The sequence below is a fragment of the Dreissena polymorpha genome, chromosome 2 (genome assembly GCF_020536995.1).
Source record: "Dreissena polymorpha isolate Duluth1 chromosome 2, UMN_Dpol_1.0, whole genome shotgun sequence".
NCBI classification, from domain to species: domain Eukaryota; kingdom Metazoa; phylum Mollusca; class Bivalvia; order Myida; family Dreissenidae; genus Dreissena; species Dreissena polymorpha.
The window spans coordinates 46,967,430-46,982,548 of record NC_068356.1 but is presented as its reverse complement, the minus strand read 5'-3'; the positions used below and the strand labels follow the sequence as shown (position 1 = coordinate 46,982,548).

Sequence of the window (15,119 nt, the reverse complement as noted above, 5' to 3'; positions counted from 1 at the left end):
GGTATCCAATTTTCTTTTTATTCTGTATTTATATGGTCAAAATTTAAAATGAAATGAATCCATATCTTGCATTTCTATTATGTGAACACTTAATTGAAGCATGAAAATGTAAATACAGAGGAACTAAAAACTTATTAACTGAGTAAAGATTGTAAATGTTATCAATGTTTAAATTTTAATCGACCATTTTGGGAATATGGTAGCGGACCTCAGTGATATTTTAACAAATTTTCTCAACCGAGTTCTTGGACTCCATAACTAGCAAATCTATGAGTCCCCGAATAGAAAGAATGAGTCCAGATATTAAACGATATTATTTTTTGAGAAATTTCAATGCATTTTTGGGACTCACGTAATTTGAAACTTTACATCCCCAGAGGTTTGTGTGAGTCCAGGACGCAAGACTCGCAGGTAAAAAAATCACTGGACCTTCCAATTGGGAAAATCATGTTATGAGTAAAATAATGCAGTTTTTTGAATGAATATTTTACAATAAAGAATATATGTGTTTTCAATATTTTATCAGGTTCAACTTATAGAGCTTAATAGGGAAATTAGCTGAATGTTCCAATATATTTTTTCAATATTGAGCTCCAATTAGGAATTGAGGGCAGTCCTTTTAAAAAATAAATATTTTGAGATGTGAAGAGGGCCAAATTTCAGCCCTAAATTTGACATAAAAACAACAGCAACATTGCTTATCTTTCTTATCTCACCCAAGGTGCAATACCTTTTTTTATGATAAAATTTGCAAACTGGAGCAATATAATTGGAATTTCATTTAACCGCTAAATCTGTAGTTGTAGGCTATTTTTTTTTTATAATTAATGATGGTCATGTTTATGTCAATTTTCTGTTAAATGGTCTCTATATTATAGCAAATCATACTCTTAAAGCATGCTGATGCAGTTTTTTTAAAGAGAAGTTTGTTTAAGATAAACAATACTGTTTTACGGTAATTGGTAGCGCGTTATACGACATCAGATTTTGTGGAGGAATACAACTCGGGTTCTCTCTAATATGGACCGGGTACGTTTAAGTATATTTACCATACCCGGGGTACATGTAAGTATTCTTAAGAGTACCCGGGGTACATGTAAGTAGTACGCAAGCCGACAATGACCAATCGAGCTTAATTAACCGTGCTCAGCGCCCGATACTGATTCAGACGTTCAAACCTATTCTAAAGAAGTCATCTGATGTTATACAAATAAAACCAGCAATTATAAAAATAAATAAATTTATGCTTATTTTCGACCAACGCTCCTGTTGTTAAGAACATATTGACTCCTGAACTACAAGATATGGCTTAAGCCTAAACAACTATGCAGTTTAGTTCAGCTTAGTGAAGCCATTTTGGTTCTTTTTTAGTTTAATATTTCAAGCCTAAAACTTAAACAAATGTTTGACCCAAATGAAGTCTAAATATATATCAATTTAAATACGAATACCGTTCGTTCAAACGTATATAACTGATTTAGAGGCTTAAAATGGTTAAACAAAGATTTTTTCTTTCTTCGCGCAAAGGCCGGAAATGACGTTGATCGGCTTGTTTTGTTCAAAACCGATTATAAACGGCTAACATACACTACATTAGAGAAATGTAACACCCATAATAACCAACACTTGAAGTTCCAATCGTAACACTTCGTCCATCTCCGGATTCTCCGTAAAGAGTAGCTCCTTTATGCAATAAAAGCCGGTTTGGTCCAGAGTGTTGAAGTTCCTCACTTGTAACACATGCAAAGATACACCAATAAAGAAAGTTTGGAAAACATCGTTGCAAGACTGCGGGATTTTTTTTTTATCTCGCGGCGTCGGTTATATGGCGTTATCACGTGCCACAATACGACTGCGTGTCCACCCGTTTGATTCCAATAAACACTATTTAATTACCACTGGACAAAAATACGAAACCGAAATTTCACAAACTTAATTTTCCTTTTTTTTAAGAATTGCTTCTTTGAGATAAAGTATGCGACACCAGTCTTCATTTTTATTAATTTCTTATTTGATTTCATGACTTCGCACAATAGAACCGAAAATATACTACAAGGTATCGATGTTTATAAAAATAACAATATTTCTGGAGGTATTAAATAACGATGCTTGGAGAGAATGATGGTGAGTGAGACTATTTTAAGGTACAAATCTGCCTTTTCCGAAAACTGTATTATCTCTTAATAAATTCGTCTACATTTAATAAACTTTGTGATTTTTACTTGTAATGTTTCAGAGATGATAATAAGCGAAACTTTGTTACATTTTAGGCCTATGCATGTCTATTGAAAAGTACATACCTGCTTTTGCCTTAATTTTGTAATAACTATTTCTTATTCAAATATCATTTTAAAGGTAATATCAAAGTCTATAGCCAAAAATGAGGTCTCTGATTTTAGCTGCAATTATTCCGGTGATATTCTTTTGCAAAACTTTGAAAAGATTTCAGGCCGAGTAACAATATTAAAAAGTGCATGTATGTTTTTTTCACTAAACTGTATTGTTTCTTTATAAATACCTCTGATGTACGTATCATTTTGAAGGTTTAATACACATGTACAAGTATAAGGAGACTTTTTTATTTTAACTTAAATATTTTCGGAGATATTCATTTTCGAATCTGTGTAACATTTCAGTCCGATGCAGATTTATTGAAAGTACCTATACCTGCTTTTGTCTAAATTATAATATTTCGTAATTAATATTTCGTACTTGAATATCATGTTATAGGTAATAAAAAATCTTTAGCCGCAAATGAAGTTTGTGAGTTAAACTTAAATATTTTTTATCGCAACTTTTAAAGATTTCAGGCCTAGTTGGACTATCTAAAAATACATATCCGCCTTTACCTAAAACTGCATGGCTTCTTTATGAATACTTCTCATTTTCGTATCATTTTAACGGTAATATACAAATGTTCAGGTATTAATTAGGAAAACTGTTTTCAATAGAAAAGTTTCGGAGATATTCATTAGCGAATCGTTGTTTCATTTCAGGTTGGTGCAGATTTATTGAAAAGTACAGATACATACTAGTTTTTGCCTAAATTTTAATATTTCGTTATGAATATTCCTTATATAAATAGCCTTGTAAATGTAATATAAAATTCGATAAACGTAAATGAAGCTCGTGATTTTAGCTAAAATATTTCCGGAGATATTCTTTAGCCAGACTCGGAAAGATTTCAGACCGAGGAAGACAACTGAAAGTTACATATCTGCATTTGCCTGAAGTTGTATTCTTAAGTAAAACGTACTAGTTATTTACGTACCATTATAAAAGTACTATAAAATGTAAAGCAATAATACACCTTGTGATTTTAACATGGGTAGTCTCGGAGATATTTCGTAGCGTATCTTTGTTAGATTTCAGGCTGATGTTGATTTATTTTATTGAAAAGTAAATACCTGCAATTGCCCTCAAATTTGCTATTTCTTAATTATCATTTCATATTTGAATATCAATTTAGAGTTAAAGGGACCTTTTCACAGATTTTCACAGATTTTGGCATTTTTTGAAGTTTGTCATTATATGCTTAATATTGATAAATGTAAAAATTGGATCTAAAAAACTCCAGAAAAAAAAAAGAATAAAATTTAAAAAAGAAAGAAAAATAAGGTGACCCTCAACAGAGCTCAAACCACTGACCCCTGGAGTCCTGGAGTTAAAGTCTACCACTTAGACCACTCGGCCATTCTTCCTAATACCATGTAAAATGTATTTTATACTTTATATAAGCAACCCTCGTAGTTTTACAAAAAATAACGACAACAACAGAACTCACCAAATTATTAATTCGTTTCGCGTTGCAACGCTTTTATAATTTTTCAGGTTTTTGAATCGTTCATTATTACTGTTTCCTCACAAATATCATAACTAAAACGAAAATTTGCGAATCTGAATCGTTCAGTATTACTGTTTCCTCACAAATATCATAGCTAAAACGAAAATTTGCGAATCTGAAACAACTTTTTTCAATTTTGTCAATTTACCCAAACGTGAAAAGACCCCTCTAATATAAAAAAGCATTAGCCGAAAATGAATTAACCCATTTTAACTCAAGAAGTTCAATAAATATTCAGTAAAGAAACTTTATAAGATTCCATGTAATGGCACAGTTATTTTATTGTAAAGCTCAAGTGCATCGCAGCCGCAACCACCACCACCGCCGGCCGCCACCGCCGTCGCCACCGCCGGCCGCCGCCGCCGTCGCCACCGCCGGCCGCCGCCGCCGTCGCCACCGCCGGCCGCCGCCGTCGCCACCGCCGGCCGCCGCCGCCGTCGCCACCGCCGGCCGCCGCCGCCGTCGCCACCGCCGCCGCCACCACCACCACCACCACCACCACCACCACCACCACCACCACCACCACCACCACCACCACCACCACCACCACCACCACAGCCACCACCACCACCACCACCACCAATGAATATGTTGAATTGTGATAAGCTGTTTAATGATTTTCTCTCTTAGATTTTCAGAATGAATTATTGTGTGAGTTATTATTTTGAAGTGGTACTGCTTAATTATTATATGATATTTTCATCGAAACGTGGAATAATTCTATTTAAAATCGAAGGGCAAATTAATAAATGCAATTCTGTTCAAATTCCAATTGTTTCTGGCATCATTTGATTATAATTCGATAAATTATGGAAAATGTCAGTGTATCGTACGAAATTCGATTTAGTTCAAGTATTATGAAATCGACAGGCAAAACACTCATTCGGTACCCCTCGCAGATTATCAATAATCGTACTTATCCGATGTTCGACGGAAAGGACCGAGAATGTGCGATTGGCAAAACACTGTTAGACAACTTATTAAACTTAATACATAAATCTTAAAACCCGACAGAAACAAAAAGGGGATGCACACCTTTCTACAGCCGTCGTAAGCCTATGAAAGGACCGCTTCAGACACAACATGTTATACGTGTTTTTTTCTCAGTCTACATACGAAATCTGACAAATATAAATTACCCAAGACTTAATCAATAAATAACATGGATTGAAATTAGTCTCCCTTCGGTTATTGACGAAGCCACAAATACCAAACAAGATTATACGTTTCGGTCAGCTGTAGAATGACGGTCTTAACTGTAGATATTTGTTGCCGAAATTAACTGATTGAATTCTGTCGTCAGGTAATTAATCAATCCGAAGAGAAACGACAATTACAGACTTGATCTTTTGGAGGCAAAAGTACGTTTGTCGGCATAGAAAAAAAACCTGCTTAGTCGGAAGAAACATACATTGACAAAGGCATTAATCTCTTTAAACTGTACTGTAGTCCACGTTTCTAAATATGTATCAGTACGATACATATGTTACATAACCAGAGTAACGTTTGTGTAAATATTATGTATCGCAATTAAAAAGTGCATATCTAAACAACTCACGGCGACCTTATTTAACAGAATGGTTTGTTTATCAGTGCACTCACTAAAACACACACTTAAAATGTATGCATCAGTATTAAGACGCACACGTGTGCATCAATTGCTCGAGGTTAAATTCAGTTGGTTCATGTTCAATTTAAGAATATAGTATGCGAAATAACATAAAATATAAAGTACATTTTCTAGCTTATTTTCAAAAAGAAATAATCCATAGTAAGAACACCTTATTTTCTTTCAAAACTAACGTGCGAATGGTCATTCTTTAGATATGAACGTAGATTCCATTATTGTTTTTTTTCTTTTTCATAAAGATTCTATTATTGTACGTACACTACACAAGTCTTTAGAATTCCAGTTACATCATGTGTGGCGATGACCATAACCTGCATGAACTATTGATTGTGATAACTCGGTTTCTTAATTGCATGTACAGGTAATGAATCGACGCGTAGAGCAAAAACAAAACATACTTTTTCTTGTGGAGCCAATTCAATCAACCTCGGTATGTTTTCAAAGACAATTTGTGCACAGTCTTATCATTTTGATGATTTTGCAAAAACAAACACACATAAAACAAGCACCCGTATATTATAAAGACAATATGCACAGTCTTATCACTTTGATGATTTTGCAAAAACGAACAACAACAAACACCCAAAACCGGTTCAAAAAAATAATGTCATATTTCTAATATTGGCCACTGTGATTGGTATTCAGATTTTTGTTTAAACGGTTCAAACACACACCAGAAACACTCTACCTTGAATATTGAAACAAATGCAATATATAATTATATATTTAAATTTTTATACGTAGTTATCTACCGGATTCATGTATACACGTATCCTTTTTAACAATTTGGAAACCTCAGCTTTAATGTACTGTTTGTGTTTGCTAGAATCTAGTTACACGTTTGTTATTAATCCCGTTGTCTAATTAAATAACACTTATCAGCCACATTCTTGGAGGTTAGTAGCAAACGTGCTTTGGATTCAAAGATAAGCACAATCTCATGATACGCGTCGCCCTTTAAAATGCAAGTTACTCTGTTACTCAAAACAATAAATGGGTGTTATTGCCACGCTAACAACATCGGGAATCGTGAGTGTGTATAATATTGCACTGATCGCCATGTCATCGTAAATGTATTTCATCCAGTCCCAGATGCAGTTTAAAGCTTATATCGTATTAACTTTCATCTCCCCGAGTGTAATCTATTGTTACGATTAAGTAATTTGGCCTTTTCGTGGCTTTGTTGACAATCAAGAAAGCAAAAGGTCTACGACCAAGCAAACCGTGCGATTTTTTTTTAAAATCATTTCTGGTAACAGCTTTGAGTTTAACTATATATAAATAAGACGCTTAAATGTTTCCAATAAAGCTGAAAAAGAAAATCAGACACAATCGTGATTAAACAAAGAAAACATCATATTTAAAGGCACAAAAATGTACATGCATATTCATGCAAAATATAACTTTGTAAAATATATGTGCCCACAAATGTTGTCTCTTGTTGAAACTTACATTTTTGTATCCTTTCTTTTGCTGTAAGTACTACTACTACTACTACTACTACTACTACCACTACCACTACTACTACTACTACTACTACTACTACTACTACTACTACTACTACTACTACTACTACTACTACTACTACATTACTACTACTACTACTACTACATTACTACTACTTCTACTACTACTACTACTACTACTACTACTACTACTACTACTACTACTACTACTACTATTACTACTACTAGTACTACTACTACTACTACTACTACTACTACTACTGCTACTACTACTACTACTACTACTACTACTACTACTACTACTACTACTACTACTACTACTACTACTACTACTACTACTACTACTCCTGCTGCTGCTGCTACTGCTGCTACTGCTGCTGCTGCTGCTACTACTACTACTACTTCTACTACTACTACTACTACTACTACTACTACTACTACTACTACTACTACTACTACTACTACTACTATACTACTACACTACTACTACTACTACTACTACTACTACTACTACTACTACTACTACTACTACTACTACTACTACTACTACTACTACTACTACTACTACTACTACTACTACTACTACTACTACTACTACTACTACTACTACTACTACTACTACTACTACTACTACACTACTACTACTACTACTACTACTACTACTACTACTACTACTACTACTACTACTACTACTACTACTACTACTACTACTACTACTACTACTACTACTACTACTTTACATATATATATAATACATATATTCTTAATATAATAAAAGTGTTATTGTTTCATTATCGGCACCTGAGTAATGTTTTATATCGTTGTACATGCGTTGTTTTTATGTTCTTACAATTGTATTAATGCCAAAAAAACACCTAAAAAATGTTTAGCTATTTGTGCCTTGGGATGCAGTCGGAAATGCGTATCGTTTGAAATATACATTAATAAATTATAATTAATGATGGTCATGTTTATGTCAATTTTCTGTTAAATGGTCTCTATATTATAGCAAATCATACTCTTAAAGCATGCTGATGCAGTTTTTTTAAAGAGAAGTTTGTTTAAGATAAACAATACTGTTTTACGGTAATTGGTAGCGCGTTATACGACATCAGATTTTGTGGAGGAATACAACTCGGGTTCTCTCTAATATGGACCGGGTACGTTTAAGTATATTTACCATACCCGGGGTACATGTAAGTATTCTTAAGAGTACCCGGGGTACATGTAAGTAGTACGCAAGCCGACAATGACCAATCGAGCTTAATTAACCGTGCTCAGCGCCCGATACTGATTCAGACGTTCAAACCTATTCTAAAGAAGTCATCTGATGTTATACAAATAAAACCAGCAATTATAAAAATAAATAAATTTATGCTTATTTTCGACCAACGCTCCTGTTGTTAAGAACATATTGACTCCTGAACTACAAGATATGGCTTAAGCCTAAACAACTATGCAGTTTAGTTCAGCTTAGTGAAGCCATTTTGGTTCTTTTTTAGTTTAATATTTCAAGCCTAAAACTTAAACAAATGTTTGACCCAAATGAAGTCTAAATATATATCAATTTAAATACGAATACCGTTCGTTCAAACGTATATAACTGATTTAGAGGCTTAAAATGGTTAAACAAAGATTTTTTCTTTCTTCGCGCAAAGGCCGGAAATGACGTTGATCGGCTTGTTTTGTTCAAAACCGATTATAAACGGCTAACATACACTACATTAGAGAAATGTAACACCCATAATAACCAACACTTGAAGTTCCAATCGTAACACTTCGTCCATCTCCGGATTCTCCGTAAAGAGTAGCTCCTTTATGCAATAAAAGCCGGTTTGGTCCAGAGTGTTGAAGTTCCTCACTTGTAACACATGCAAAGATACACCAATAAAGAAAGTTTGGAAAACATCGTTGCAAGACTTCGGGGTTTTTTTTTTTATCTCGCGGCGTCGGTTATATGGCGTTATCACGTGCCACAATACGACTGCGTGTCCACCCGTTTGATTCCAATAAACACTATTTAATTACCACTGGACAAAAATACGAAACCGAAATTTCACAAACTTAATTTTCCTTTTTTTTAAGAATTGCTTCTTTGAGATAAAGTATGCGACACCAGTCTTCATTTTTATTAATTTCTTATTTGATTTCATGACTTCGCACAATAGAACCGAAAATATACTACAAGGTATCGATGTTTATAAAAATAACAATATTTCTGGAGGTATTAAATAACGATGCTTGGAGAGAATGATGGTGAGTGAGACTATTTTAAGGTACAAATCTGCCTTTTCCGAAAACTGTATTATCTCTTAATAAATTCGTCTACATTTAATAAACTTTGTGATTTTTACTTGTAATGTTTCAGAGATGATAATAAGCGAAACTTTGTTACATTTTAGGCCTATGCATGTCTATTGAAAAGTACATACCTGCTTTTGCCTTAATTTTGTAATAACTATTTCTTATTCAAATATCATTTTAAAGGTAATATCAAAGTCTATAGCCAAAAATGAGGTCTCTGATTTTAGCTGCAATTATTCCGGTGATATTCTTTTGCAAAACTTTGAAAAGATTTCAGGCCGAGTAACAATATTAAAAAGTGCATGTATGTTTTTTTCACTAAACTGTATTGTTTCTTTATAAATACCTCTGATGTACGTATCATTTTGAAGGTTTAATACACATGTACAAGTATAAGGAGACTTTTTTATTTTAACTTAAATATTTTCGGAGATATTCATTTTCGAATCTGTGTAACATTTCAGTCCGATGCAGATTTATTGAAAGTACCTATACCTGCTTTTGTCTAAATTATAATATTTCGTAATTAATATTTCGTACTTGAATATCATGTTATAGGTAATAAAAAATCTTTAGCCGCAAATGAAGTTTGTGAGTTAAACTTAAATATTTTTTATCGCAACTTTTAAAGATTTCAGGCCTAGTTGGACTATCTAAAAATACATATCCGCCTTTACCTAAAACTGCATGGCTTCTTTATGAATACTTCTCATTTTCGTATCATTTTAACGGTAATATACAAATGTTCAGGTATTAATTAGGAAAACTGTTTTCAATAGAAAAGTTTCGGAGATATTCATTAGCGAATCGTTGTTTCATTTCAGGTTGGTGCAGATTTATTGAAAAGTACAGATACATACTAGTTTTTGCCTAAATTTTAATATTTCGTTATGAATATTCCTTAAATAAATAGCCTTGTAAATGTAATATAAAATTCGATAAACGTAAATGAAGCTCGTGATTTTAGCTAAAATATTTCCGGAGATATTCTTTAGCCAGACTCGGAAAGATTTCAGACCGAGGAAGACAACTGAAAGTTACATATCTGCATTTGCCTGAAGTTGTATTCTTAAGTAAAACGTACTAGTTATTTACGTACCATTATAAAAGTACTATAAAATGTAAAGCAATAATACACCTTGTGATTTTAACATGGGTAGTCTCGGAGATATTTCGTAGCGTATCTTTGTTAGATTTCAGGCTGATGTTGATTTATTTTATTGAAAAGTAAATACCTGCAATTGCCCTCAAATTTGCTATTTCTTAATTATCATTTCATATTTGAATATCAATTTAGAGTTAAAGGGACCTTTTCACAGATTTTCACAGATTTTGGCATTTTTTGAAGTTTGTCATTATATGCTTAATATTGATAAATGTAAAAATTGGATCTAAAAAACTCCAGAAAAAAAAAGAATAAAATTTAAAAAAAAAAGAAAAATAAGGTGACCCTCAACAGAGCTCAAACCACTGACCCCTGGAGTCCTGGAGTAAAAGTCTACCACTTAGACCACTCGGCCATTCTTCCTAATACCATGTAAAATGTATTTTATACTTTATATAAGCAACCCTCGTAGTTTTACAAAAAATAACGACAACAACAGAACTCACCAAATTATTAATTCGTTTCGCGTTGCAACGCTTTTATAATTTTTCAGGTTTTTGAATCGTTCATTATTACTGTTTCCTCACAAATATCATAACTAAAACGAAAATTTGCGAATCTGAATCGTTCAGTATTACTGTTTCCTCACAAATATCATAGCTAAAACGAAAATTTGCGAATCTGAAACAACTTTTTTCAATTTTGTCAATTTACCCAAACGTGAAAAGACCCCTCTAATATAAAAAAGCATTAGCCGAAAATGAATTAACCCATTTTAACTCAAGAAGTTCAATAAATATTCAGTAAAGAAACTTTATAAGATTCCATGTAATGGCACAGTTATTTTATTGTAAAGCTCAAGTGCATCGCAGCCGCAACCACCACCACCGCCGGCCGCCACCGCCGTCGCCACCGCCGGCCGCCGCCGCCGTCGCCACCGCCGGCCGCCGCCGTCGCCACCGCCGGCCGCCGCCGCCGTCGCCACCGCCGCCGCCACCACCACCACCACCACCACCACCACCACCACCACCACCACCACCACCACCACCACCACCACCACCACCACCACAGCCACCACCACCACCACCACCACCAATGAATATGTTGAATTGTGATAAGCTGTTTAATGATTTTCTCTCTTAGATTTTCAGAATGAATTATTGTGTGAGTTATTATTTTGAAGTGGTACTGCTTAATTATTATATGATATTTTCATCGAAACGTGGAATAATTCTATTTAAAATCGAAGGGCAAATTAATAAATGCAATTCTGTTCAAATTCCAATTGTTTCTGGCATCATTTGATTATAATTCGATAAATTATGGAAAATGTCAGTGTATCGTACGAAATTCGATTTAGTTCAAGTATTATGAAATCGACAGGCAAAACACTCATTCGGTACCCCTCGCAGATTATCAATAATCGTACTTATCCGATGTTCGACGGAAAGGACCGAGAATGTGCGATTGGCAAAACACTGTTAGACAACTTATTAAACTTAATACATAAATCTTAAAACCCGACAGAAACAAAAAGGGGATGCACACCTTTCTACAGCCGTCGTAAGCCTATGAAAGGACCGCTTCAGACACAACATGTTATACGTGTTTTTTTCTCAGTCTACATACGAAATCTGACAAATATAAATTACCCAAGACTTAATCAATAAATAACATGGATTGAAATTAGTCTCCCTTCGGTTATTGACGAAGCCACAAATACCAAACAAGATTATACGTTTCGGTCAGCTGTAGAATGACGGTCATAACTGTAGATATTTGTTGCCGAAATTAACTGATTGAATTCTGTCGTCAGGTAATTAATCAATCCGAAGAGAAACGACAATTACAGACTTGATCTTTTGGAGGCAAAAGTACGTTTGTCGGCATAGAAAAAAAACCTGCTTAGTCGGAAGAAACATACATTGACAAAGGCATTAATCTCTTTAAACTGTACTGTAGTCCACGTTTCTAAATATGTATCAGTACGATACATATGTTACATAACCAGAGTAACGTTTGTGTAAATATTATGTATCGCAATTAAAAAGTGCATATCTAAACAACTCACGGCGACCTTATTTAACAGAATGGTTTGTTTATCAGTGCACTCACTAAAACACACACTTAAAATGTATGCATCAGTATTAAGACGCACACGTGTGCATCAATTGCTCGAGGTTAAATTCAGTTGGTTCATGTTCAATTTAAGAATATAGTATGCGAAATAACATAAAATATAAAGTACATTTTCTAGCTTATTTTCAAAAAGAAATAATCCATAGTAAGAACACCTTATTTTCTTTCAAAACTAACGTGCGAATGGTCATTCTTTAGATATGAACGTAGATTCCATTATTGTTTTTTTTCTTTTTCATAAAGATTCTATTATTGTACGTACACTACACAAGTCTTTAGAATTCCAGTTACATCATGTGTGGCGATGACCATAACCTGCATGAACTATTGATTGTGATAACTCGGTTTCTTAATTGCATGTACAGGTAATGAATCGACGCGTAGAGCAAAAACAAAACATACTTTTTCTTGTGGAGCCAATTCAATCAACCTCGGTATGTTTTCAAAGACAATTTGTGCACAGTCTTATCATTTTGATGATTTTGCAAAAACAAACACACATAAAACAAGCACCCGTATATTATAAAGACAATATGCACAGTCTTATCACTTTGATGATTTTGCAAAAACGAACAACAACAAACACCCAAAACCGGTTCAAAAAATAATGTCATATTTCTAATATTGGCCACTGTGATTGGTATTCAGATTTTTGTTTAAACGGTTCAAACACACACCAGAAACACTCTACCTTGAATATTGAAACAAATGCAATATATAATTATATATTTAAATTTTTATACGTAGTTATCTACCGGATTCATGTATACACGTATCCTTTTTAACAATTTGGAAACCTCAGCTTTAATGTACTGTTTGTGTTTGCTAGAATCTAGTTACACGTTTGTTATTAATCCCGTTGTCTAATTAAATAACACTTATCAGCCACATTCTTGGAGGTTAGTAGCAAACGTGCTTTGGATTCAAAGATAAGCACAATCTCATGATACGCGTCGCCCTTTAAAATGCAAGTTACTCTGTTACTCAAAACAATAAATGGGTGTTATTGCCACGCTAACAACATCGGGAATCGTGAGTGTGTATAATATTGCACTGATCGCCATGTCATCGTAAATGTATTTCATCCAGTCCCAGATGCAGTTTAAAGCTTATATCGTATTAACTTTCATCTCCCCGAGTGTAATCTATTGTTACGATTAAGTAATTTGGCCTTTTCGTGGCTTTGTTGACAATCAAGAAAGCAAAAGGTCTACGACCAAGCAAACCGTGCGATTTTTTTTTAAAATCATTTCTGGTAACAGCTTTGAGTTTAACTATATATAAATAAGGACGCTTAAATGTTTCCAATAAAGCTGAAAAAGAAAATCAGACACAATCGTGATTAAACAAAGAAAACATCATATTTAAAGGCACAAAAATGTACATGCATATTCATGCAAAATATAACTTTGTAAAATATATGTGCCCACAAATGTTGTCTCTTGTTGAAACTTACATTTTTGTATCCTTTCTTTTGCTGTAAGTACTACTACTACTACTACCACTACTACTACCACTACCACTACTACTACTACTACTACTACTACTACTACTACTACTACTACTGACTACTACTACTACGACTACTACTACGACTACGACTACTACTACTACTACTACTACTACGACTACTACGACTACTACTACTACTACTACTAGACTACTACTACTACTACTACTACGACATACTACTACTTCTACTACTACTACTACTACTACTACTACTACTACTACTACTACTACTACTACTACTATTACTACTACTATACTACTACTACTACTACTACTACTACTACTACTACTGCTACTACTACTACTACTACTACTACTACTACTACTACTACTACTACTACTACTACTACTACTACTACTACTACTACTACTACTACTACTACTACTATACTACTACTACTACTACTCTGCTGCTGCTGCTACTGCTGCTACTGCTGCTGCTGCTGCTACTACTACTACTTCTACTACTACTACGACTACTACTACTACTACTACTACTAGACTACTACTACTACTACTACTACTACTACTACTACTACTACGGCTACTACACGACTACTACTACTACGACGACGACTGACGACGACGTACGACGGACTACGAAGACGACTACTACGACTACGACGACTACGACTACTACTAATACTACTACTACTACTACTACGACTACGATACTACTAATACTACTACGACTACTTCTACTACTACTACTACTACTAATACTACTACGATCTACTACTTACTACTACTACTACTACTACTATACTACCTACCACTACCACTACTACTACTACTACTCTACTACTACTACTACTACTACTACTACTACTACTACTACTACTACTACTACTACTACTACTACTACTACTACTACTACTACTACTTTACATATATATATAATACATATATTCTTAATATAATAAAAGTGTTATTGTTTCATTATCGGCACCTGAGTAATGTTTTATATCGTTGTACATGCGTTGTTTTTATGTTCTTACAATTGTATTAATGCCAAAAAAACACCTAAAAAATGTTTAGCTATTTGTGCCTTGGGATGCAGTCGGAAATGCGTATCGTTTGAAATATACATGTTCCTTTCAAATTAGTACGTATGTAATA

The 15,119-nt window shown here is 34.0% G+C and overlaps 1 protein-coding gene across 2 annotated transcripts in view; it reads right to left on the bottom strand.

Annotated features, from left to right (window-relative positions):
- Positions 1-8,643, bottom strand: part of LOC127866930 (E3 ubiquitin-protein ligase RBBP6-like) — a 46,371-nt gene extending 37,728 nt beyond the window's left edge. The window contains exon 1 of one of the 2 annotated variants that reach the window (XM_052407795.1): positions 8,523-8,643. The gene's annotated coding sequence lies outside the window, so the exon portion shown is untranslated. Of the gene's footprint in view, positions 1-1,451; positions 1,573-8,522 lie in introns of those variants that run through there. The other variant, XM_052407796.1, reaches the window with a different exon arrangement.
- Between the last annotated feature and the right edge of the window lie 6,476 nt (positions 8,644-15,119).